Source organism: Coenobita brevimanus, chromosome 57, assembly GCF_032717465.1.
Source record: "Coenobita brevimanus isolate Jiangsu-jjx chromosome 57, ASM3271746v2, whole genome shotgun sequence".
Classification (NCBI taxonomy): domain Eukaryota; kingdom Metazoa; phylum Arthropoda; class Malacostraca; order Decapoda; family Coenobitidae; genus Coenobita; species Coenobita brevimanus.
Genome location: NC_137010.1, coordinates 50,884,681 through 50,904,620, shown reverse-complemented (window position 1 = coordinate 50,904,620; position 19,940 = coordinate 50,884,681). Strand labels below are relative to the sequence as shown.

Here is a 19,940-nt window from a genome sequence, read left to right as displayed (position 1 = left end):
GTCAGCAATATACTACAGTATTCAGTTGAAGGCAAGCAGAGAAGCCCGAAAGCATTTATACATTCACCATTAACACTCCCGTTGCCTCGTAATCTCTCAATATTCTATTTATCAGTATGAGATGATGTTCTTGAACTGAAAGTGCGATGTAAACGTCAGAGCAGTGATTCTCAACTTCGAGAGGGAGGGTGGAGGCGGAAGACCAGGGGAAAATTAGAGAATGGCTTGAAACAAATGTGAGTGGCGGGGGTACTCGTGTGTGTGTGTGTGTGTGTGTGTGTGTGTGTGTGTGTGTGTGTGTTCTTATCTAATTGTTCTTACCTAATTGTATCTTTACAGGAATGAATCAAGCTCATACTGTCCCTTGACTTAAACCATATTTATCGTACATATCCTTAAAATTGTGAATTGTTTTGGCACACACTATTTCACTCGGTAGTGCATTCCATTGATCAATTGCTCTGTTTGGGAAACTAAATTTCCTTACGTCTTTATCACCTCTCCCTTATGCAGTTTTTTCCAGTGTCCTCTTGCTGATGCTTCCCTATATGTTAAGTAATCATTTATGTCTATTTTCTCCTTCCCTGATATGCATTTACATAGCATAATCATGTCACCTCTTTTCCTTCTTTCCTGTAATGTTGGTAGATTCAGTTTATTTAGTCTTTTTCGTAGCTTAGATCCCTTAAGCTTGGTATCCATCTTGTAGCGGCTCTTTGAACTTTTTCAATCTTGTCTATGTGTTTTTTGAGATGAGGACTCCAGACTACTGATGCATACTCCAGGGTTGGTCTGATGAATGATGTTATTATCTTTCTTAGCATGTCTTCATTTATGTATGTGAATGCTATTCTCATATTTGCAAGCAGTGTATACATGTTCCGTACCTTCTCACTGATGTGGTCAGCCGGAGATAGTCTCTTACTGACAATCACACCTAGGTCGTTCTCTCTTTCTGATGTGTGTAGGGTTTTATTTCCTAACCTATAATCCCAATCAGGTCTTTTTCCACTTTTACCCAACTTGATTACATGACTCTTGTCCACACTGCATTCCATATCTTTTATATACACTAAAAACATGATTGGTGCCATCACTGAGCCCTGTGGTACTCCACTACTCACTTCTTTCCATGATGAGTAATTTCCCCTTAGTACTGTTCTCATTTCTCTTCTCATGAGAAAATCTTGCATCCAAGAATACAGTTTGCCTCGAATTCCTCCTTGATGGTACAGTTTCCATAAAAGGAGGATGGGTGGACAGTATCTATTTAGATTTCAAGAAAGCATTTGACACAGTACCACACCAAATACTTTTATGGAAACTGTACCATCAAGGAGAAATTCGAGGCAAACTGTTTTGTTGGATGCAAGATTTTCTCATAAGAAGAGAAATGAGAGTAGTCTATAGACAGATAGACTGTTCTCATTCCACTTCTTATGAGAAAGTCTTGCATCCAACAATACAGTTTGCCTCGAATTCCTCCTTGATGGTACAGTTTCCATAAAAGTATTTGGTGTGGTACTGTGTCAAATGCTTTCTTGAAATCTAAATAGATACTGTCCACCCATCGTTCTCTTTCCTGTAATGTGTCTGTTACTCTGTCATAGCAGCTCAACAGATCAGTAACACATGATTTTCCTTTTCTGAAATCAAACTGTCTTTCTGTTATCATACTGTGTTCTTCTAGATGATTTACCCAAGCTATTCTTATAAGCTTTCCTAATACCTTGCCTACAACACTGGTTAGTGATACTGGACGCTAGTTGAGTGGATTTTGTCTATTCCCTTTCTTGAATAAGGGAACAATGTTTGCTTTCTTCCAAATATCAGGTAGTTTACCTTGACTCAAGGATTTCTTGAAATTTAAAAATAATGGTTTACTTAACTCCTTTGCACACTGACGTAGTACCCAACATGAAATTTCATCAGGACCATTTGCTTATCCTTTGTCTAATTTACCTAGCTCCTTCTGTATTACTTTTTCTGATGCTTGTATATCGGGTAGTATGTGAGGGCATGCATGTTCCACATAATCCCTCTCAAAAATTTTTCCCTCTGTAAAAACTGATTGGAATTTCTTGTTTAGTGCTTCGCGAATATCCTTCTCTTGTGTATAGGTGATTTCCTTGTCCGTAATGGATTGTATTTTATCTTTTACTTTAGTTTTGCTTCTGATGTGGCTGTAAAATACCTTTGGTTGATTACTACTTTTATTTATGATATCCTCATCAAACTGTATTTGGGCTTCCCTCCTTATTCTTGTATAATCGTTTCTTGCCTGTTTGTAATTATTATATGCCCTTTCACTATTGTGTCTTCTGAATCTATTCCACAACAAATCTCTTTTCTCTTTTGATTTTTACATTCTGTATTGAACCATTTCTGTATTTTCTTTTCTGCTTCTTTGTGCTTTGGGATGTACTTCTGGACTCCTATTTCATAAAGTTCACAGAATTTTTTATATATAGAATTTAAATCTTGTCCTCTAAGCTTCTTTCCCCAATCAGTTTCTAAGAAGTACTTCTGTAGGTCATGATAGTTTCCCTTTTTATAATTTAGGCTCTTTTTGTAACTTTCATTGCTGTTAACTATGTCATATGCAATCCTGAAGTTGCAATTTAGTACTGCATGATCGCTTTTGCCGAATGGAGCGTGGTATATTAAATTGTCAATATCGTTTTCTTGCCTAGTAAATATGAGATCTAGCATTGAGGGTACATCGAGTCCTCTTTTTCTGGTGCTTTCCCTTACATGTTGCGTTAGGAAAAACTCCTGCACGAGATCCAGGAGCTTTTGGTCCCAACAGCTTTCTTGGCTTATTATATCTAGAGTATTCCAATTTATATTTGTATTAAAATCTCCAGTTAGTATAATTCTTTCCGATTTCTCTTCCATTTTATGTAGTAATGATCTTAAACTCTGAATTGTAATCTCTGCCAGTTCCTCATACTCGTCTCTTTCCCATGTGTTTGACTTGGGTGGCATGTACAAATTGGCTACAATTACTTTCCCTTCAGATGTATTGATCTTTACTGCAATCAGTTCTACTTGTGAGGGTATATCTAGTTCTATTTCTTTGACTTTTAGATTTTTCTAAGTTAATATTATAATTCCTTCTCCTTTTTTTAAGTTCCTATCTCTTCTCCATATATTATACTCCTCTAAGTTTAGGATGTCATTTGATATCCTTGGTGTTAATTTTGTTTCAGTTATGCATATTATATGTGGTTCATTTTCTCTGAAATAATCATTCATCTCTAATAATTTAGATACCATTCCATCCACATTTGAGGACATCAACTTAATCATTTTGTTTATATACTTGTCATGATATGGTTCTTCTACCTTCCTCCTTTTTATTCCCTCCTGTATATGTACCACTTTCGTACCTGCAATCCAATTACTTTGTAAAAAAATATGTATTCTTCTCCTCCTCTGTTCTTCCCTCATTTTTTGTTTTTGCTTCCTCCCTCTTCTCTTTCAGTAATTCCAGTTCCTCTTGTGTTAGGCATCTCTTTATCCATACATTTTTAAGCTCTTTTTCCATAAGATTCTTTGCATTTTTTAGTATCTCCTCCATGGTGTTTACACTCTGGAAGGTTACCTTTAGGGTTCTTGACTTGCTTCTCTCGTATTTCCCTAACCTTTTGTGTTCCTCTATGTCTTTACTACAGATTTCCTCTTATACTTCTTTCAATATGCGCAATACATTTGTCATCTCCTTTTTGTCTCTTGAGATCTTGTTTTTTACTTCTTCCTCTTCTATACCAGTGATTACTATAGATTTGTTGATATCTACTGAATCTCTGACTAACTTAGGATTGTTTTGGATTATTTTTTTCACTTCCTTTTTAATGTTTTTTTCTTCCACCCTTGTTTCTAAGTCTTTCTTTACTTTCACCATTTCAGCATACGTGGTTTCCACATCATTATTGTAGCTTTGCACAGCTTCATTCACCTGTGTTTTCTTCTCCTCAATATCACTGCTCTGGTCTATCAGACTGCTTACTTGCCTAATTGTCTCTGTATCATTTTTGAACTCTTCCATAATACTCTCGTGGTTGACTACTGTACTTGCCATTTCACTAATTTTTCTCCTAAGTGAACCCAATTCTGATGTCAATTCATCTATGGTTGTGCCTTTCTTGCTGACTTCTTTTTTGCAAGTGCATCTGTTTCTTAATTTCATCAATCTCATTTTGAAAAGCCATCTCTAGCCCGTGTACTCGTTCCACTAATTTATTGAGTCTCCATTTCAACCAGTTCTTGGTAGAAATCATCGTCCTGCTTTCTACCTTTATCCCTTTTCTTTTCCAAATTTGCTTTACTAAAGTATGTGGTCATTTTGCAGTACTAAAAGCACATATGGTACTTACATTCCCTGAGGCAGTTGTAGACTAAACAAACGATCAGCTGATTGTGCGCGTTCTTACTCTAATTTGTTTTCTTTTCTGTTTGAACAAGTCTTACTTAAAACTTTTTTTTTTTATTAGAACGCCATTTAGTCTAACCTGGTACAGAGCTTGACTCATATAAAGATAATAATTTAGGTAAAGCCACTGGCCAAGTTGGCCGTGTATGGAGCGGTGGCGGCTTGCTCCTCGGTGCCTCGTGTGTGTGTGTGTGTGTGTGTGTGTGTATTTTATAATAATAATAATAATAATAATATCATTATTATTGTTATTATTATTATTATTATTATTATTATTATTGGTTTATTAGTAATTTAGCTGCCTTTTGGCTGAAAAGTTACAGGTAGTTGAATTTCCTTACAGGTACTATAGTCACGGGGCACGACTGGGAGGTTGTCCTCATCGTACCCGGGCAACCTACCTGTCAACAGTGTGTCCAATTTCATATCATATTATACACGAATCATATCATTATACAATAACATATTATATACGAATATTATTTTACACAAACATATTATACACAAATCACATGCATATCATTTTACACGAAATCAGACACACTCTTGATGGGTAGGTTGCCGGTGCACGATAATGACAACCTCAGACTCGCGCGCCGCGACTATAGTACTTAATATTACCTTAATTGATATATGTGAGTCTTAGCAAGAATATATGACTGGAATGGCTCTGATTCATGCTGCTATGCTATGAATATTATATACAGTTATTTAGCAACGTGATGGACATATATGACGTTTGAGATCCTTCATGAACCTAAATGTAGGCCTACACCTAAACCTTATTTTGCATATCTAGTAGCTAGATAGATAGGCAGATCATTGTGTATTGCATGATTTATATCTTTGTATCATGTTTATTTATTATGAACGTATAACCAGCGTCACAACTACTCGTATAACAGGTGTAAAAAATATTTTGAAAAATGCAGCGAGAGTAGGGATGAGGACCAAAAAGCAAAGAAGCAAGAGGGACAGGCACTGATAACACTGCACGCATGTCATGTGATACAACATGCCATGAGGCCCAACACTACTCCTCCTTTTTCCTGTTGTTAGTTAGAATTTCCTCCTAATAGTTCCTCATTGGAGGAAATTGAGCAATCCAAGTCTCCTCACAAACGCAGTAACACTGAGAAGGCTGTTCTTTGCCAACTTTTTACGATACTATACAATCATACATACCTTAACAGACTTAAGAATGAGGAATTAAATTACGCTAACCATGTAATGATTTTTGGGTGGGGACATTTCCTCAAGAGATATATAGCGGGATTTTTTTTTTTTTTACGTGCTTTTTACTAGTGCCATTGCCCTATTAAAAGGGGGGGGAGTAGTGCTGGGCCTCAGAGCATGTTGTATCACATGCTAGCAATGGTATCAGCGACCATCCCCTCCCGTTTCTTTGCTTTTTGGTCCTCCTATCCCTACTCCCGCTGTATTTTTCAATTTTTTTTTTTTATACTTGTTTGTGTTTTTTTCACATTTTTTGACATTATTTTTTTCAATTATGTTGAAGTTAATAATTATAAGTGTCTATATAGATATATATATAGATAGATTGTTAGATGCACAATCAGCTTCGTAATATTTTTATAATAAAAGTCAACATTCTTGGTGTACATCTGCAGCAATGAAAAGCATTACTGATGTTAAGCTGTATTTTACTATGAGGGTAAAAATCTACTGCTGTTTACACAGTACTCGTCGTTGCGACCACCCCGGCCACCACCCTTTAAAACAGGGGGGGGGGGTGAAGGGGGTCATATTTGGGGGGCTTCTCTTTTTGCACTACCACCGGTGATAGCAAGTCTTATGATGGGCTTCTTATAGAATGTACCTACGTAGTTTATAAGATTAAGTGAGCTTAGAAATTGACTGACAAAATTGCGCATTTTTTCAACTTCTTTACCAGCCATAATTCGTACTTGCAAGACTCAACTGACTTGATTTTATACATACGAACACAAAACTACAAGGCCAATATTAATATCATCTCAGAATTCGCTGATCTACTTCTTAGTTGTGATTTTGACTTGCTATTTTTGCTGCTTCCTGGTTATCCTGCTCTTACGATAATAATACTTTAATAATATTTTAATATTACTGCTATTCTGTTACCACTATAATACTACACTGCTATAATACATATATTACATTGCTGCCATAATTCACGGTAATATATCCGTACTTGGTTGTATTGCTGAGTTTACAATGTTTACAGGTGTAATATTAGCACATTTATACAATCCAGAGTAAGAATACAATAGTTTGATGTTAATATTAGAGGGGAACAAGTCAAGAGTGAGAGCAGTGGAAATGAGTTACTTGAGAGGAGCATGTGGAGTGACATAGAGGGACAGGTTGACGAATGAAGAAGTGAAGGAACGTTGTGGGGTAGATGTGGATGTGGTTGAAAAGATTAGGAGAAATACACTGAGGTGGTTTGGACATGTGGAGAGGATGGAGAATGAAAGACTGACTAAGAGGGTGTATGTAGGTGAGGTGGAGGGAGGGAGAGGGAGGGGTAGACCGAGGATGAGGTGGAGGGATGGAGTTGAGAGGTATATGAGGGAGGGGGGGTGAGTTGGGGGGAGGGGAGTCAAATGGTGGGTGACAGAGTGACTTGGAGGCGTTTTGTCTGCGGCCACCCTTTGCGGGATTAGGGCGTCGGGCTATAGATAGATAGATAGATAGATAATATTAGAACACATCATACACAGCTTGATACATTGGCACAGAACTACTCAGTAATATAGGTAATATCTAATTGTCCGTTACACTTACCATCCTCATTGTACCACGTTCATTCCGTCAGATAATATGGCTACATCTCTAAATTACTATGTACATTTTTATTAATGGTATAACTGACCTTTATTGTGGGAAATCTTTTAGACACTAAATATGTTTTAACTGAAGATACATCACACCGCCATTTTACGATCATTGCAATATGGCAGTAACATTGTTGTATTTCATGTTGGCAGAAGGACTCGCCATACATCGCTTGGTCTTAAAAGAACTGCGGTATTTGATCATTTGGCAAATAGTAACTAAACAGTAAATTTTTCATTCATTCATTGCCAGACGCCATGTATCCTAAACAGGGTGGCCAAGGGCTTAGAGTTAATTGTTTTACAGGGAGGGGCACTAATCCTCCACCAACCTCACTTGACACGTAGGGAGAACGTTATGCCAACAGCATCTGGTGTTCCCAGGCGGTCACCCATCCAAGTGCTAACCAGACCCAACGTTGCTTAACTTCGCTGATCGGACGGGAAGCGGTGTACTCAACGTGGTATGGCCGTAAATACTATCAGTATTTTATTGTCCAATCTCGTTATATCCTCTTCACTGTACATCAGATAATATAATGATCCTTCATAACTGCTAATAACATCTGTTGTTGATTTTATATCAAGTACTCATTAAATTAAGCTTAAATGATGCCGTACTGTACTAGATATGTGCGACCTACTTTTACGCTGTTGCTGTGTGTAATGATGGTCGAAACAGCAGACGCCAAGTTTACCAGTATTATGGTGATTCCACACACAGTAGGAATAGACTGTAGCACAAGTCGAACAATCCAGTACTCCCGAGGGGGATGGCAAGCTAGTGATAGGGAGAGCTGGAGCTCCCGTTTCACCAGCCCTCAGGACTTGATCCTGGCCATCTCCCTTTGCTCAACATTTTCAGTGCATTCCTTTACACTGAGAGTAGGCCAGCATGCTGTCATAATACCTCCACCTTCAACTGTCTACAACACACTACGTGCGCATAACATATCACACCTTCTATTCACTCTCTTTAGCAATGGCCGCTGCAATCTTACTATCAAATGAGGTGGTATCTCGGACTGCCACCACCGACAGGGTAGGGCTGGCGGCTCAGGATCCTCCCGGTCGCCATCAAGTGACTGTGCCGGCAGCGACTGTTGCAATTTCCAATGATGCTCATCAGCGGAGAAGTGAAAGTGCGGCCTTATTCTTCACCAACATACGCGGCCTTAGCACAAATTTAAACTCAGTTCATTTTTTCCTTCAATCCATATCCCCTCTGGCCCTTTTTCTCACAGAACCACAAATCTCACTCTACTGATATATCACCATTTTGTTTTCCTGGTTACCATCTCCTTACAAACTTCCGTAACAAGGGCGGCACCTGTTGTTATATTAAATCCTGATATGCAGTTGACACAATTATAAACTTCACCTCATCCAGCTTTGATTACTCATTGTATAAACTAAACTGTCAAAATATTACCAAATACATCTGTGTAGTCTATCGCTCCCCCGGTGCTTCTTCGGAACCCAGTTTATTTGATTCCATTTCCACACCTTTGAGTAACCTTTACCTTGCCCTTAGCACTGAAATTACCATTTTGGGTGATTTTAACATACATATTGTTGAATGGTTATTGCATTCTGCCAGGACTGATGACGCTGGTCTAGAGTGCGAGCCGTTTGCAGAATCGTTTATTCTCACCCAGCTGGTAAAGCAACCAACCAGAATACCTAATAATCCTGACCATAATGCCCATCTCTTGGATTTATTCTTGACAAATAATCCAGATCAATACAGGATAGAAGTACTGTCACCACTTGGATCCTCTGAGCACAATCTCATCAAAGCCTCATTAGTTAACCCCCCACACACCTCCTCATTCTGAACCTGTCAGGGTGACCGGATGGCACTTTGATAGGGCAAACTGGGATGGATTTAGAAAATATCTTGCTGACATTCCATGGCAGTCTTTCTTCTCTAGTGATCCCAATTCTACCCAGTCCCACATTTGCGACTTAATACTATCTGGTGTGGATTTATTCATACCAAGTCAATAGTTCACTAAAAGATCGAACTCTCCAAAATGGTTTGATGGCGACTGTGCCAGAGCAACAGCCCAAAAGTCATTAGCATATAACTCTTACTTAAAATCAAAAACATCTGAATCACTCTCTCAATTTAAAATTGTTATAAATCATGCAAAATCTGTAATAAATCTTGCTAAATCAAACTTTCTTCAAAAGCAAGCATCAAAACTTCTTAACAACCCTAATGACAATAGAATATTCTGGTCAACTCTCAATTCTTTCAATAACAACTTTAACAAATCATCATCGATTCCCCCACTGAAATCTTCAGATGGCAACATTACAAATGACCCACGTGCAAAAGCAGATAGTTTTGCCAGTACATTTGCCAGAAATTCTACCATAGACGATGCCAGCCAGAACGTCCCAGTACTAGAGCTTGACTCACCCGAAATTGTTCCACTTAAAATACAGACAAGATACGTAAGACAATTTACCCACCAACAAAGCTCCAGGCCCAGATAGAATTCCGCCAATTGTTTTGAAAAAGTGTTCCCCTGAACTTGCCTCTGTTCTAGGTAAATTATTCAGACTATGCATACGCACTTCTTTATTCCCAAATTCATGGATAGAAGCCAATATCCACCCAATTCCGGAGAAAGGAAGTTCCTCTGACCCCTCTGATTACAGACCAATAGCAGTCACATCTCTTGGTAAAGTATTTGAAAGTAATTAATAAGCACATTGTTAAACATCTTGAATCCAACAACTTAATTAGTGATAGACAATATGGTTTTTGCCACGAAAGATCCGCCATTGACATAATCTCCTAACTCATACCATCCATCAATCAATTGACCTACATGGAGAAACTCATGCAGTAGCCCTTGATATTTCTAAAGCTTTCGACAGAGTATGGCACCGTTCCCTGCAGTCCAAACTCCCTTGCTATGGACTAACGTCTTTTGTTCCTTTGATCTCCTCATATCTCTGTGACAGGAAAATAAGAGTAAAAGTAGATGATGCATATTCCAATTTCCACTCAATTAACGCCGGCGTACAGCAGGGATCAGTTCTGGCCCCAACCCTGTTCCTGGTTCATATTAATGATCTCTAATCTGTTACCCACAATCCCATCCATTCATATGCAGATGACTGACCACTACATAGTTCATTCACATTCAGACACCCATTTACAAAGTCTAATATCTCTAACTCTCAACTCAGTATAGCTATCTCGATAAATCAAGACCCTACGATCAGTGAATGGGGACAAAACAACCTTGTCTCATTTAATGCTAGTAAAACTAAATATATACAATTTACTAATAGACAGATATTGCCAGATTCGTATATTACCTTCAATACTACTAATATTCCCATCTCCAAAAGTATTGAAATTCTCGGCGTCTCACTTAACAATGCCCTTAGCTGGACCTCTCATGTTAGATCACTTGCTAACACCGCCTCAATGAAACTTGGATTAATGTACAGAGTCCGTAACTTCTTCACTGACGAGCAGTTAGATAAAATTTATAAGAGTCATGTGCGCTCTCAGCTTGAATATTGCTCACCCTTGTGGAATGGATATGGAGAGGTTGCATTAAAACAACTGGACAAAATTCAGAACAAGGCTGTTAGAATCATTAACAACCCTGCCATTACAAATAAACAACCTCCCCTACAAGTAAGAAAGAAAGTTGCCTCCCTTGCATTATTTTAGATATTTTTATGGCAAATGCTCAGATGAAGTTGCATCCATGGTGCCACCTCTCCGTGCCTTCCCTCGTGCTACACGGGCATCTGGTAGCGCTCATGACTGGAACGTCACTCAGCCATATTGCAGAACTTCTGCCTATCAGAATTCTTTCATTCCCCGTACTGTATCTCTTTGGAACTCGCTTCCCCAGAGTTGTTTCCCTCCAAACTTCAATCCACAGCTGTTCAAGTCTAACTGTTACAGATATTTTATGAACAGAGGACACCAGTAATCTGGTGTATGGATTATTTTTTTTATTTATTTGTTTTTCCTTCCTCTGTTCTGTTATTTAAAAAAAAAAAAAAAATAGAAGTATAGCAACATAGCAAAATTATACACTGATTGTGCATTGCAACGTACTGCAGGGACGCTTAGCAGACTGATTATCACTATTTTATCACGTATGAAGCTGATTGGTTATAAGAACCTAGATCTTAGCGGCGGTTCTTCGGACACTGTTACACGGTGTGTATAGTGTTACGGAACAGAGAGAGATAATGAACACTTCAAGTGAGAATACTAAAATCACAACTGTCCCGCAAAGTTCCAGGTTCAAAACAAAAGACTTAGGTAAAATTACAAGTTAAAGTTTAACGCACAAACTAACAACTAAACATTCAGGACTCATAAGGATAATGTAATGGCAAAACAGGTTACAGATATGGTTAACTGCAATAGCCTCTATTAACGCGAATTTAGCAAGAACAAATTTATCTAAGTCAGCCCTCATAAATGAGAGAACCGGATAATGCTCAGTTAAAGCAAGATATAATATTATTACAGATACAAAATATTATTAATACTGGCTGCCAGCAAAAACCCCACCAGCCCAACGAATTAACGGCCCATGATACACAGTACAAAAAAAAATGGTAACAACACTTATACTCAAATTATACAGCAGCTAGATGGCTGGAGACTTCCTGAGCACTCACAAAAATAATAATACACTATACACGGGAGGACAGGGATGTGAACAAAATAAGGAGTAGATCTAAGTGGCAACTAATGCAGAGACTGAGCTCATTATATAGGGGGCCGGCAGAGCTTGATTCAACTTGCAAGAAGGACGCTCAAATGAAGGCACAGAGGACGAAGAGCCGACACTCATGCTCTAATCAACAGAAAGAACGACTTACTCTACTGTAAGGGGGGGAAGGGGAAGTGAGGTAGAACACGCAAGCCTGGTCACTATGGAAGCCACGTGGCGAATCATGATCAAACATGCAGCATACTATACGTTAGAATTATACAAAGGATCATGAAATCATAGGCTATGTAACACCTCCCCACAAAGAAAAAGAAATTTACAAAGAAAATTTCTTATTACTCTAAAACAATCTGTCTAAGGTCTAGATAAGCAATCTGCAATGACATTTTCTTTCCCCTTGACATGTATGTCTAATGAATAGTCCTGAAGAAGTAGACTCCATCTTGTCAATCTCTGACATTTATCTTTAAACTTACTAAGGAATTTCAGTGGGTTATGATCGGTATAAATGACTATGGGGTCAAAACCAGAACACAAATAAAATGAAAAATGCTGTAAACCCAAAATCAAAGCCAAAACCTCTTTCTCAATAGTTGAGTAGTTCTTCTGAGGTGGAGTGAACTTCTTACTGTAATAAGATACAGGGTGTTCAATACCATGATCATCCTCTTGTAGCAAAACAGCCCCAGCTCCTGTATCACATACATCAATTGCCATCTTAAAAGGCTTAGCAAAATTTGGAGTAGCGAGCACTGGCTGACTTAATAGGATAGTTTTAAGTTTACTGAAAGATGATTCACAGTTATCGGTCCAGACAAATTTAACTCCCTTTTTCAGTAGGTCTGTAAGTGGTGATACAAGAATTGAAAAGTTAAGAACAAATCTCCTGTAATAACCTACCATTCCCAAAAATCTTTGTAGCTCTTTCCTACTTTTAGGTCTGGGAAGATCACTTATAACCTGAACCTTAGCTCCTGGTGGTGCAACGTGTCCATCACCAATTACGTACCCAAGGTACTGATCTTTAGCTTGACCAAACTCACAGTTTGATAAATTAGCTACAAGATTAGCCTGAACCAAACGCTCAAGAAATTTACTGACATGGCATAGGTGATCTTTCCAGTTGTCACTGAAGATTAATACATCATCAATATAAACAACACACCCTGCCAAACCCTCTGTTACAACATTCATGAGCTTCTGAAAAGTGGCTGGTGCATTCTTCATACCATATGGCATTACAGAACATGCAAAAGTCTTTCCTAGTGTTACAAAACATGAGATCTCCCTAGCACGTTCAGTCATAGGTACTTGCCAGTATCCCTTTAACAAATCAAACTTACTTATGTACCTAGCCTTTCCGATCTTTCTATGCAATCTTCCACGCGAGGGAGAGGGTAACTGTCTGTTTTGGTTATCTGATTAACACGTCTGTAGTCGATGCAAAGCCGCTGTGACCCACCTAGCTTAGGGACTAGAGTGACAGGAGAACTCCACTCGCTCTGACAGGGTTCAATCATCTTGTGGTCCAACAGGTAGCCAAGCTCCTTCTGGATGAGAGGAACTTTCACTGGGTTCACACGGTAAGGAGGCAGTTTAATTGGCTTTGCGTCTCCAACATCGACATCATGCATCAACACAGTGGTTCTTCCTGGAGTGGCACGGAACACTTGCGAGTACTCCTGCAGTAACGCCGAAAACTCCTGCCTTTCCTCGGGAGCTAGGTAAGAAAGCTTAGTCTGGAGATCATTCATGATATCAGGATTCTTCCCCAAACTATCACTCAGGCTCATACTGCATGGGAGAGCTTCACTTGCAGACTCGGGTGGAACAGGTACAGTGCAAACTGGGTTATTTTCGTCCCGCCTGTGATACAACTTTAGCATGTTGATGTGACAAAGTTGCTTGTTCTTTCTACGATCTGGTGTGGTGATGACATAGTTGACATCGCTGAGTTTCTTCTCCACGAAATAAGGACCACTAAACTTGGCTTGAAGAGGTTGCCCATGCACCGGTAGCAGAATCAAAACCTGATCTCCTGGCTGAAAGTGATGTAACCTGGACTTCATATCATACCAAGTCTTCATCTTCTCCTGAGCAGCTCCTAAATTCTCTCTCACCAGCTGTAAAGCAGTGGACAGTCGTTCTTTGAACTTCATCACATACTTCAGCAGGTTGACGTCATCTTCCTCTGACAGTCAGCATTCCTCGAGTAGCTTAAGGGGTCCTCTTACTTCATGGCCAAACAGTAGTTCAAAGGGTGAGAAGGCCAGTGATTCATTTGGAGATTCTCTTGCGGCAAATACAATGAAAGGAAGACCTTTATCCCAGTCTTTCTGATGTTACAAACAGTATTTCCTGAGCATCGATTTGAGTGTTTGATGATATCTCTCCAACGCTCCTTGGGTCTGGGGATGGTAAGCTCAAGACGTGATCTGGGTGATGCCCAACTCTTTCAGAGACTGCTTGAAAACATTTGACATGAAATTACTTCCCCGGTCTGACTGTACCTCCTTGGGCAGACCAAACTTGGTGAAGAACCCTAGCATTTCCTTAACCACGTTCTTTGCTGATATATTCCTAAGTGGAATGGCTTCAGGATAACGAGTAGCCATATCAATCAGGGTCAACACATAAGAAAATCCTGAAGAAGTCTTAGGAAGAGGGCCCACAATATCCACCAACACACGGGTGAATGGCGCCTGAAAAGGAGGAATGGGAACCAGAGGTGCAACCTTTTCGGTCTGATTAGACTTCCCCACAACTTGACAGGTGTGGCAAGACTTACAATACCAGGAAACATCTCTGAAGATACCTGGCCAGTAGAAGTGTTTCAAAATGCGTACCACAGTCTTCCTCACTCCAAGGTGTCCTGCCAAACTGGAATCATGAGCTAGTCTAATGATATCCTGCCTATAAACACGAGGGATGACAACTTGATGTACAACCTCCCATTCACAGTCGGCTGATGCTGTTGGGGGTCTCCACTTCCTCATAAGTACTCCTGACTTTATGTAATAACAAGTAGAAGCACCAGTTGACTCTTCCTTACTGCAAGCAGAGTTAGCTAGACCTTTCAACTCAGGGTCAGCAACGTGCAACTCAACCAACCCTTGACGAGACAAATTATCAACACTACGGGGTACTGCCTCATCTGGTGAGTGGTCCAAATTAGCAAGAAAAGTGTCAGCTAGGATAACAACATCATCATCATTATCCTCTAAGTCACCAGTAACTTTAGACTTAGCCCTAGTGACAGCCCATGCAGAGAACACATCAGGAACATCACAATCCTGGGTCGCAGTCATTGGTTCACAAGACAACTGAGGAGCTGGACACACTTGACTTCCACCAATATCATTTCCAAGTATGAAAGTTACACCTGACATTGGGAGTGTCTCAACCAACCCAACCATAACGGAACCATTAACAAAACCAGACTCTAAATTTCACTCTGCACTGAGGGACAGAGAAGTAATTATTCCCTACACCTTGTAAGATTATAGTTTCATCAGAGGAATTAACATTAGAGCTTAGAACAGTGGTCAGCATAAGGGATTGGCAAGCACCTGTATCACGATATACTTTAACTGATTTCCTGTCATTACTGTCCAGAGGACTGACAAAACCATCAGACAGGAAATTAGCACATGAACTCTTGACAGTGTCACCCACGTTACTGCTCAAAAGTGGAGCTTCATCATGAGAATTTAATTTACCTCTCAAAGCAGGTTCAGTTAACTCGGTTAAAGAATTCTGGGAACTCTCAAGGGTGGACACTAGAGCAATTGACTGAATATTTAAAGACTCCTTTTTGTCCACATCACGCTGTCTCCTGAAACATTTCTCCGCAGTATGACCAAGCTTACTACAATAAGTACATTTACTTTTCTGAAATCTAGAGGTGAAGCTGGTATTTACTTCCTGAGAAACATCATCTTTATTCTCTTTCCTTTTACCTGTACTCTGAGTAGAGGCAACGTACTTACTCTCAGCTTTCCTTTTTTCTTTAGAATATCTCTTGTGAGTGAGAACATATTCATCAGCTAAAACTGCAGCATCAGACAAATTATCTATTCTTTTCTCATCAAGATATAGGCTTACATCTTTATTAATACACGTTTTGAAGTCCTCCAGCTAAATCATCTGCTTAAATTTATCAAAATCAGAATTTACATTCTTAGAATTTAACCACTGCTCTAACAGATCTTCTTTGATTTTTGCATACTCAACATGGGATTGGTTATCTTGCTTATAAGTTGTCCTAAATTTTACTCTATAGGCTTCGGGAACAAGCTCATAGGCCTTAAGAATCAAGCTCTTAACTACATCATAATTATCAGATTGATGCTGAGGCAAAGATGCATAAGTTACTTGAGCTTTACCGGTGAGAACAGTCTGAAGGAGTACTGGCCAATACTTTTTGGGCCAAATAAAATCTGTAGCTACCCTCTCAAACAACTGAATATACTTTGTTAAATCAGATTCATTAAAAGGAGGGACAAATTTAACATTTTTAGCCACATCAAAATCATCAGAGCTAGATGATCCAGTTCCACCTTGTTTCATGCGATACTCATGATCTGCCTGAATCCTAGCAAATTCAATTTGTGCCTGAGCCTGTGCCTGTGCCTCCTGAATACGAGCCTGAGACTAAGCCTCCTTAGCACGAGCCTGAAACTCAGCCTCCTTAGCACGAGCCTCCTGCAGGGCTTGCTGTAACTTAGCTATTTCAATCTGCGTTTGCTCATCTGGAGGAGTTACATTAAACAAGCTTTTATTAATCATGCCAACAATTTGAACTTTAGAATGATGAGAGCGAATTGCAATTCCCAATTGTTGAGCAACAAGCTTAAGTTCATTCTTTGTTCTGTTTTCTACATCACACACTGTTTGCACATTTGACAACAATTTCTTTGGCTTCATCAAGAGTAGTAATAGTAGACATCATGAATAAATCACAGTCACAAAATATCAAGCAATATCCTTATGATAATATCCTGAATATCCTGATAAGAGATCGCCAAATTTATGTTACGGAACAGAGAGAGATAATGAACACTTCAAGTGAGAATACTAAAATCACTACTGTCCCGCAAAGTTCCAGGTTCAAAACAAAAGACTTGGGTAAAATTACAAGTTAACATTTAATGCACAAACTAACAACTAAACATTCAGGACTCATAAGGATAATGTAATGGCAAAACAGGTTACATATAGTTAACTGCAATAGCCTCTATTAACACGAATTTAGTCAAGAACAAATTTATCTTAGTCAGCCCTGATAAATGAGAGAACCAAATAATGCTCAGTTAAAGCAAGATATAATATTATTACAGATACAAAATATTATTAATACTGGCTGATAGTAAAAACCCCACCAGGCCCACGAATTAACGTCCCATGCTACACAGTACAAGAAAAATGGTAACAATACTTATACTCAAATTATACAGCAGCTAGAAGGCTGAGTACTTACAAAAATAATAATACACTATACAGGGGAGGACAGAGATGTGAACAAAATGAGGAGTAGATCTAAGTGGCAACTAAGGCAGAGATTGAGCTCATTATATAGGGGCCGGCAGAGCTTGATTCAACTTGCAAGAAGGACGCGCAAATGAAGGCACAGAGGACGAAGAGCCGACACTCCTGCTCTGATGAACAGAAAGAACGACTTACTCTACTGTAAGGGGGAGAAGGGGGAGTGAGGTAGAACACGGAAGCCTGGTCACTATGGGAGCCACGTGGCGAATCGTGATCAAACATGCAGCATACTGTACATTAGAATTATACAAATGATGATGAAATCATAGGCTATGTAACAATAGTTTCACTGTTTGTTTATCCGATTCAGTATGTGTGTTATGGGACTCTTTTCGTACCTGTCTGTGTGGGCTCTGATATTTTTTATAATGCTGTGGTGTCGGGTGGTTGAGAGTGGTGAGGGGGCCTAGGCGTGAAGACGGGAACGGTATCATGGGTGAGTGAATAATTTCACAATAAAGTTTGTGCAGGTCAGCCAGACTGGGAATGTTTAATAGGGTCAAGGCGTGTTGGTAAGTCGTATGTGCGTGTGTGCGTGTGTGTGTGTGTGTAATTCACCGGTTCGGTCAGGATCACTTGATGGTCGTGATCGTCAGCTTTTACCCTCCCGGAAGGGAGCTGAGAGCTCATATAGTCCGATCTAAGGGCAAGGCTGTGACCTTCACACACGCACACACCCGTCCCCTTGCTTTAGGGGGACAATAACCACCCACTTCGTCAGTGCATTCCACTAATCAATTGCTGTATTTGGGAAACTAAATTTCCTTACGTCTTTATCACCTCTTGGCAAGCGGGAACGTTACCACTGCACCAGCGAGCGGTGTGTGTTTGTGTGTGTGTGTGTTCTTACCTATATAGCATATTCATATTCATGTCATCTCTTTTCCTTCTCTCCTGTAGTGTTGGTAGATTCAGTTTTTTTAATCTTTCTTCGTAGCTTAAATCCCTTAAGCTTGGTACCCATCTTGTAGCGGCCCTTTGAACTTTTTCAATCTTGTCTATGTGTTTTTTTAGATGACTCCAGACTACTGATGCATACTCCAGGGTTGGTCTGATGAATGATGTTATTATCTTTCTCAGCATGTCTTCATTTATGTATGTGAATGCTATTCTCATATTTGCAAGAAGTTTATATATGTTCCGTACCTTCTCACTGATGTGGTCAGCCGGAAATAGTCTGTTATTGATAATCACACCTACATCCTTCTCTCTTTCTGATATGTGTAGGGTTTTATTTCCTAACGTATAATCCCAATCAGGTCTTTTTACACTTTTACCAAACTCGATTACATGACACTTGTCCACATTGAATTCCATTTGCCATGTATTGCTCCATTCATGAAGTTTATTTAATTCTTCTTGTAGCTCTTTACAAGACTCTGTGTTAGTAATTCTCTTTTGTATTTTTGCATCATCTGCAAACATATTTAGATAGCTTTCAATTCCTGTGTTAATGTCTATATTATTTATATACACTTAAAACATCATTGGTGTCAGCACTAAGCTCTGTGGTACTCCTCTAGTCACTTCTCTCCATGATGAGTAATTTCCCCTTAATACTGTTCTCATTTCTCTTTATGAGAAAATCTTGCATCCAACAATACAGTTTCCCTCGAATTCCTCCTTGATGGTACAGTTTCCATAAAAGTCTTTGGTGTGGTACTGTGTCAAATCTATCTATCTATTGCCAGACGCCTCAATCCCGTTTGGGGTGGCCATAAACAAATCGCCTCCAAGTCGCCCTGTCCCCAGCCATTTCACTGCCCTGCTCCCAACTCACACCCCCCTCTCTCATATACCTCTCCACCCCATCCCTCCATCTCATCCTCGGCCTCCCCCTCCCTCTTCCCCCATCCACCTCACTCACATACACTCTCTTCGTCAGTCTTTCACCCTCCATCCTCTCCACATGGCCAAACCACCTCAGTGTGTTCCTCATAACGCTTCCTATCACATCCACATCCACACCACAACGCTCCTTTATATCCTCATTCGTCAGCCTGTCTCTCCACGTGACTACACAGGCTCCTCTTAAATAACTCATTTCCACTGCTCTCACTCTTGACTTGTGTCCTTCCAACAATGTCCAAGCTTCACTTCCGTACGTTAGAGTTGGTATCACAATACTGTCATGTAGTAACTTTTTCACTTCCATGCTCACTTCCCTGTTTCTTATCACTGCTTTCAAAGAACCAGCAACCTTTCTTCCCTGCTGTACCCTTTCAAGCACTTCACCCTCCAAACCTCCATCCTTACTCATCACACTACCCAAGTACTTAAACGTACTCACATTTTCCAATTCCTCACCATCCAACCTCGCTGTACATTCACTAACTTCACCTCTCTCAAAGACCATCACTTTACTCTTCCCTACATTCACCTTTAGATTCC

At 39.6% G+C, this 19,940-nt stretch overlaps 1 non-coding gene across 1 annotated transcript; it reads right to left on the bottom strand.

Moving 5' to 3' along the window:
* Positions 1 to 7,631: 7,631 nt before the first annotated feature.
* LOC145402396 (5S ribosomal RNA) lies at positions 7,632 to 7,750 on the bottom strand. The gene has a single exon (XR_013897751.1). It is a non-coding gene; the product is annotated as a 5S ribosomal RNA (ribosomal RNA).
* Positions 7,751 to 19,940: the final 12,190 nt, after the last annotated feature.